Source organism: Vigna unguiculata, chromosome 4 (assembly GCF_004118075.2).
Source record: "Vigna unguiculata cultivar IT97K-499-35 chromosome 4, ASM411807v1, whole genome shotgun sequence".
Lineage (NCBI taxonomy): Eukaryota > Viridiplantae > Streptophyta > Magnoliopsida > Fabales > Fabaceae > Vigna > Vigna unguiculata.
The window spans coordinates 27,766,774-27,774,776 of NC_040282.1; positions in this window are offsets into that span (position 1 = coordinate 27,766,774).

Here is an 8,003-nt window from a genome sequence, read left to right on the forward strand (position 1 = left end):
GAGAATGAGAAATATGTTATATATATATATATATATATATTATATTATATTATATATTATATTACTATGTATATATATATATTATATGTGTGGATATCTTATGTTTATATATATATATATATATATATATATAATTATTTATATATATTATATTATATTATATATTATATTATTATTACTATGTATATATATTATATGTGTGGATATCTTATGTTTATATATATATATATATATATATATATATATATTTATAGATATATATTTATTTTAAGTATATATTATATTATATTATATAATAATATAAATATAATAATATATATTATATTATTATGTATATATATTATATGTATATGCGTAGATATTTTATGCTTATATATATATATATATATATATATATATATATATATATATTTTTAAATTTTTATAAATTTGTCATGTTATAAATTTGTTTATAAAAGATCTCACTAGTTAAATGATTAATTTGTTTTATACGTATATATTATATATATTATATTATATTATATTACATGTATATGTGTAAATATATATATATATATATATATATATATATATATAAGTATATTTTATTTATATGTATATATACTATATTATATTATATTATATTATATTATATTATATTTTATGTGTAAATATATTATTTATTTATATATATTTTTTAGATTATTTAATAAATTATAAATAGTTTAGTAATTTAAGCGGGGACGGGTATTTGGGCGGGTATATATATATCCCCATCCCCATCCCCATCCCCAGTTGAAAATTTCGGGTATTACCCATACCCATACCCATACCCAGTCAAAGCGGAGATTCCCCGTCAAAACGGGGACGGGTTCGGGTGATACCCACGGGCACGGGTTTATTTGTCATCTCTATATGGGCTTAAGGTTAAGATTGGTGCGATCAAGGGCAAAGGTCGACTTGGGTCATTCCGAGCTGAAGTTCGAGATGAGTTAACTTGGGTTGAAGGTCGAGATGGGTTGGCCGAAGCTGAAAGTCAATGCTGGCCGATTTGGTTGAAAGTCGAAACTAGCCTATTCAGACTGAAAATCAAGACAAACTAACCAAAACTGAAGATGTAATAATATATTTTAAAAATTAATAATTTTTCATGTTTAAAAAGAAAGTTCATGGCTAGTCCTGATCCATAAAATTTTTGTGGACTTTTTTACCATATTAACTTTTCAATGAGAAACATTTTGACTATATGGACCGTTTTGACCCCAACCCACGTGAGTCGTAGTCGAGGCCTATGACATGGGCCAAATTAACAATTTTAATCTAAAGTGTGGAACTTAAAAAATATAACTGAACAACAACAAAAACTCTTATCAAGTGATGTAATAGAAAAACTCTACGTAGGTCATTCTTTCTCCTAATTATTTTTCTTACTTTAATATTTCACTTATTTAAATTGATTGTATATCTTTCTTATCTCAAATCTTGTGCTTAAAAGTATAGTGAAATTTGTCAAAATGCAATTCAACCCGTCTTCCCTTTAAACTCAACTCCTAAATCCTAATATAATATAGTTTTTTTCTTCATATTTACTCCTACGTTTTCTTAATATTGTCGTGATATCTAGTAAAGAATTATTTTTAGATCAATTTATTTAAAACGCCTCCCTATAGTGACAAAAACAACTTGTGAACAAAATTCTTACTTAACAGAAAAAAAAATTCTTGGAAATAATCTAGTATATGAGATACATGATATACAATACGAAAATAGATTATTCCAACTATAATTGTTGTGCATAGTAAACCACTAATGAAAGTGTCATTCTAACCATAGTTTGAAAGAAATATCCACCTAATAAAATTCAAGAAGAAAGATGCATTACTTTCTCCAATAAAACTATTTTGACACCCTTTTTAGTCCTTTTACATTAAATACCAAAGTAAAATAAACTCCACAAGACTAAAACCAAACTCAAAACAATACTTCCAAGATATTTAAAAAAAAAAAAAAACTCAACCTATTTATGGGTCTCTAATTGCTACATACACTTTTTCATGTGACAAAAATTCCACCTGAAAAAATGAACCAACAAAGATATGAGATGCAAAGTAGTGAACTAAACTTGTGAAGAAGAATATGACTTAAATTTGCACCATCAAATTTTTGTGTTGCCATCATTCTTGTGTTCTTTGTGTATTTTGACCCTTAACAGAATCTTTTATCTTTTGTAAACTCTATCACTTTTGTTGATGTTGGGAGCATAGTATCTATGCCTCATCACTTTTTGTATATATGTGGAATCACATTCTAATCTTTCAGGTGCCATCTTCTCTCATAAGAGTTCTTCATAACAAACTTATAATTTAAGTGCTATTAGAGAACCATCACTTTCAAATCCAAATATATAACATTAATTTGGTGACTCATCTTATACATTCAATTATGGAATAGGGCATGTTTTCAGACAAGATATTGCAGAGAATAACATGTTTTGGTAAGGGAAAAAAATTGGCTTTATTCTTTATTTATATATTGTTAAATTTGATTTTAGTTTGTATGTTTTCGAATCGAATCGATTGATAAACTCAATCTCAAAACTTTTAAAGATATATATTATTGACTCTACTATTATATTTTTAGATTTTTCTTATAAATTTGTTGTAAAATTTTACAAGAAAATATTTTTTTTTTCTAAGAGTTTTAATTGACAAATAACTTTTTAATGAATAATTATTTTCTACAAAATTATAACATTTGCAAGTATTTTTTACAAAATTAGTCCTAAAAAGTGTTTTATGCAAAATATTTTTTCAAAAATATTAATAACAAGTTTTTGTAAATTATTTTTCATAACATAATTTGTAAGTATTTTTGATTAAAAAAATTAAATAAAATTGACAGAAAATATTTATATTTTTTAATAATGCTCTACTAATTTTATTTGTGATAAAATCATAAGATGAGAGCAAAGATTCTATTTTATCATCAAACCAATTATCATTCACGTATTTTTTTTTATCTTAATAAATTGCTTTATTTAGATGATTAAGATGTCTTTTATTTAGAGAAAATGACAACCTTTTTTTAGGTTTTCACTGATCAACTGCCTCCTAATTTCTATTAAAATTTTAGTGAAGTTTTCCTTTATATTAAAAATATTACACTATCATTCTTTTTTGTTTCATTATACCTCTACTTTCCTTAAATTTAAAAAAATTACACAAAGTTTCTTATAAAAGAATCATATATATGAAGGTTAGAACAAAATTAAAGTGTAATATAAGAAACTATGATGAATACCATTTTTGTGCAAAGGGACTAAAACTAAATTTAATTAAAAGAATAAGATCTAAAAATAGAATTTTGTCCTTTAGTTAAATTGGTTTATGAGTGAATTAAGGGAGGGTAGTGGCATGATATTTATATATACCAGTTGATTAAAGGAACATATGCATATTCATAACTGTCAAACCAGTGTCAACAATAATGTCCTGCAGTTGAAAAGGAGAAAGAGACATTTTTATTAAACATTTTAGTGGCTTATAACCAATTACTAATAACAGCTCCTTATTAATAATTTTTTTTTCATATGGTATATTTTTCTTAAGGTGTATGAGTGACCCTTTTTGTTATGGTTATTTATGCGGTCAGTCATTTAGGTGATCCCTTTTTGTTATAGTTATGGTTATGTAGTCAGTCACTCCGAACTATCGGCTTTGATACCACTGATGGGTTTATATTTTTACATATATATGGTTTATAGTCATTGAGAGATTGGGGTTTCATATATATATATATACAACATTGGTCTTACATATATAAAACTTTTGACACTAGTTTTACACTAAAACCTTAAGACAATGATGTTATGAGTCTTTATTTTTATATACTGTTTAACTTTGTCTATTCTATCCAATGTAAGACTTTTTAACTCACACTTAAACTATTCTCAACGGTAGTCAATACAATGATAATGCTTATGAGAAAATTTACTTAAGTAATTAAATACGTCATAAAACTTATTGACACAAAACATATGATGAGAAACTAATATGAGTAGATCTGGTTGAATAGTTTTAATCACATACACTTAAAAAATAATTTGTATAATATGAATAAAATAAAAACTGTGTTATACTAACAGGACCTAAAATCATATAGAAAGTTATGATTATGCTTTATGATGATATATATGTGATATGGGTGTTGAAAATGAAGCATCAATACATATATCTATAATAAGTAAAGAATAAATGGGTGGGAATTTGGAATCCATTGTTTGTGGCTTCTAATAGAGAATCATTAAATTCTTTGACTTCAAAATCATTTTAATTAATTTCATTTTTGACTTCAGAGTTTTCTTCTGATGCCATGCTTCCTACAATAAACCTGTTTTTGTGCTCAAACATAAATCTTCTGTCTTATCATTATTCTTTCCTAAGATCAACACACTTTGCAACTGATTCTCATTATCAACATCACTTTCTTTTTGGTCAGCATATATATATAATAAAACTTTTATTTCATAATCAACAAATTACTTAATTTATTTACATTTTTTTAATGAAATATAAACATATACAAAATTTTACCAAAGGTTGATTAAATGAAAAGATAATTATATTATGATTCTCATTGTTTGACTCTTATTTTTTATTTCTGACGTGATTTAGTGTGAATTATTGATATTTTTTTTATGAAAAAATTAATAGTTCACACTAAATTATGTCAGAGAATAAAATATAAGAATAAAAAATGAAAATCAAAATATAATTTTTCTGAGATTTTATATAAGATTTATTATGAGAAAATTGTATGGGATTGCCTAGTAACTTTTATTGTTGACGTAGGACTTAACACTTTGAAAAGGAATCAATTGAATTTAACTTTGCAACCTGATTTTTCCGTATCAATTTCAAGTTTCATATCCGTACAACTTGTGCCCTTAAAATATGTTAATTTCATTTCAAACTTCTTAAATTTGTTTAAATTCCTGAAAGGACTAATTTGTCAGCATGAAGCTCACATGATTATAAAATGTAAACTTTTAACGCCAAATTAACACATTTTTCTTTACTTTAGATATATATATATATATATATATATATATATATATATATATATATATATATATATTTTCGGAATGAGATTTTCTTTCTTTGGATCTGCTAAAGACACGAATGTTTAAGTTAGTAATAGAATATGTGATATAATTAAATTGTGGATGAAATACAAGAAAGTTTATCTCTTGATTCAAATAAGTGCATGTTTATTGTGAAAATATATTATTGGAAGATATCTTAGAAAACGGTGTCCTTATGGATCTAATATCAAAATCTTTAATGAAAATATTTTCTTCAAGAATATTTGTCTTACCATGTATTTGGATGAAAGATTTCAAAAATTCCAAGAAATTGAAATATCAGTATTTGAATTATTTATAATTGAATTCCCTTCAATTATCAAATAGTTTGTTTGGATAGAGTAACTAAAATATATTAGATTTCATTTTTTTTATAAAACAATTTAATTTTTATTTTAAGACAAATTTAGTTTCACTCTTGAGCTCGAGTTGAGTTAGCTCGACTCTCGATTCACAATAACTCATCTTGACTTTCGGTTCGGGTCAACTCACGAATATTCATCCTAGGTTGACTCGGCTTGACTTTCGACCCCAGCTGACTCGGTTGTTCCTTCGACCCAAGTCAATTCGCCTTAACTATCCGTCTGTGCCGACTTAACTCGACCTTCGTTCTGGACCTACTCGTTCTAGGAGTAAAATTTCAATTTTCTTCTTTTTTAGTAAATTTCAAATTACACTATTTTAGTTTTTTCAAATACATTCTTGAAAATTTCTCGATTTCAATTTTCTTTTAATTTTTTTCATCCAAACAAGTCATTTGACTTCAAAACATTCCAATTTCTTCAAATAAATGAATTACTCCATTAAATTACCTCATCCAAACACAACATTAGGATATGTATGTTATACTAAAAATGGGAAAATACTTCATCTCAACACAAATCATGGAATGATCGACCTGCATACCCAAACTCTAAGAATGAAATAATTTATTATAAAATATTGTGTGATTAAGCTAAATGATTTTTAAAATTATACTATTTAACTAAGGACTCAGCTTTAGATTAAACTCAACCTTTTATGTTTAAACTTTGAATTTAAGAAAAAGAGTTCGGACTCACCTTAGTTTAGGTTTAAATTTGACCTTTAATAATACTTGCATAGATTCATTAATTCATATGTTCAAATTTAAACTTGTTTCAGGTGGCATCAATTGTTTACGTTATATATGAGGTTATGGTATATAGTCATTGAGAGATTGTGATTTCATAGGGTTATATGACATTAATCTTACATATATAAGGCTTTTGACACCACTTTAACCCCAAAACCTTATGGCAATAGTGTGGGTCTTTATTCTTATATAGTGTTTAACTTTGTCTATTTTATCTAATATGGGACTTTGATTCACACTTGGATTATTCCCAACAGGTCACAATCGAATTGTGATGTTTGGACTGTTACACTCTTAAGTAAAAAGAGTTGCGCTCTGACTAATGACTATAGTTGTCCACCTAGTGATAAATGTTCGACCCTAATCATTGTTGCATGTAGCATCAATTCTTACTTGGTAGATGCCACTCAATCAATCATAACAAAACTAAATCCTAAACTCATCTTATTTTTAAATATTTATGAAAATTTTACCAAATGAAGCGTTGAGACCTAAACTATCACTTTCAGAGGTTATGATGCAGCACCTCTTTTATTATACCTCTGGATAGTGACACCAATGTTGCTCAATTATTTTTTTCAGGGTTCTTTTTATCTATATGCAGGCAATGTATTTGGGAATAATGCTTTGCCACTTATCATGGCTTTTGCAAATTCTTCCTAAACACAATATCAACTATTATATCAAAATGATTAATTCATCTTCCACATATAGACTTTATACCATCATTGGAAACTATTTAGTTTAGGCAAAGTTGAGGTAAAATCTCTTGAAGTTAATTCAACCAATAACACTTTCATGTGGGGTGGTGTATGGTAACACTTCAAATTGTAGGTGAAACTTTTTTACTAAAATCTTGTTATGCTTTCTAGATTATACCAGATAAATTTAGTAGAAGATATAGCTTATAGCACATGTAGTGAATAGTCTCGGAAAAGGATAACGTGTTGTTAAAACAATCAAATTAATACTATTTTTCTAACCGTTATAGTATTCTTAAGTAACTAGTTAAAATGATTAGTATGGGTAACCCAAATTCATCTCTCCAAAAACTCATAATTGATTTCTAATAAATTATTTTTTACACTAAAAAGTTTAGTCAAAATAAATTAATAAAAATAACGAAAGAAAATAAAGATAATAAATTTGAAATAATAAAATAAAATAAAGAAACAAATTTCAAAAAGAAAAAAGGATTTAAACAATAAAATGAAAACAGGTTGATTCCACAAGTAAAATTTATCTAAAGTAAATTATGGATTAATTCTTATTAAGATTTTCACCTTTAATCAAAACACATTCTCCATTATTAGCAAAAACATTCTCAAAGTACATTTTCAATTATTGATTAAAGTTTTCATTTTTAATCAAAGTAAATATATGGTCGCACTAGTGGCTCGGATCACGCTTGTCATGAGATAATGAGATGATAGAAGCTGAGATGAGAGTATGAGAGTCTGAGAAGAGAAGAAATGAGAATGTGTTGCACTTGCACAACAAAGCACATGTTTATTTATTTTTTAACAAAACGGGCCACGGCCTAGCCCGACTTGAGTCGTGGGCTGGCCTACAAGTTGACGAGTTGGGACGGGTCGAGTTGATGCAGGTTGGTGGATTAATTTCTCTGTCCCGACCAGACCCTTTTGGGTAGGCTAGCACGGGCTAGTCGGTTTGGCCTGACTTATTTTGTCATCTCTAAATATATGTATTAAATTGAAAATAACTACTGTCAAGTGATAATAAAACTGACACGTGGCATGACCATGA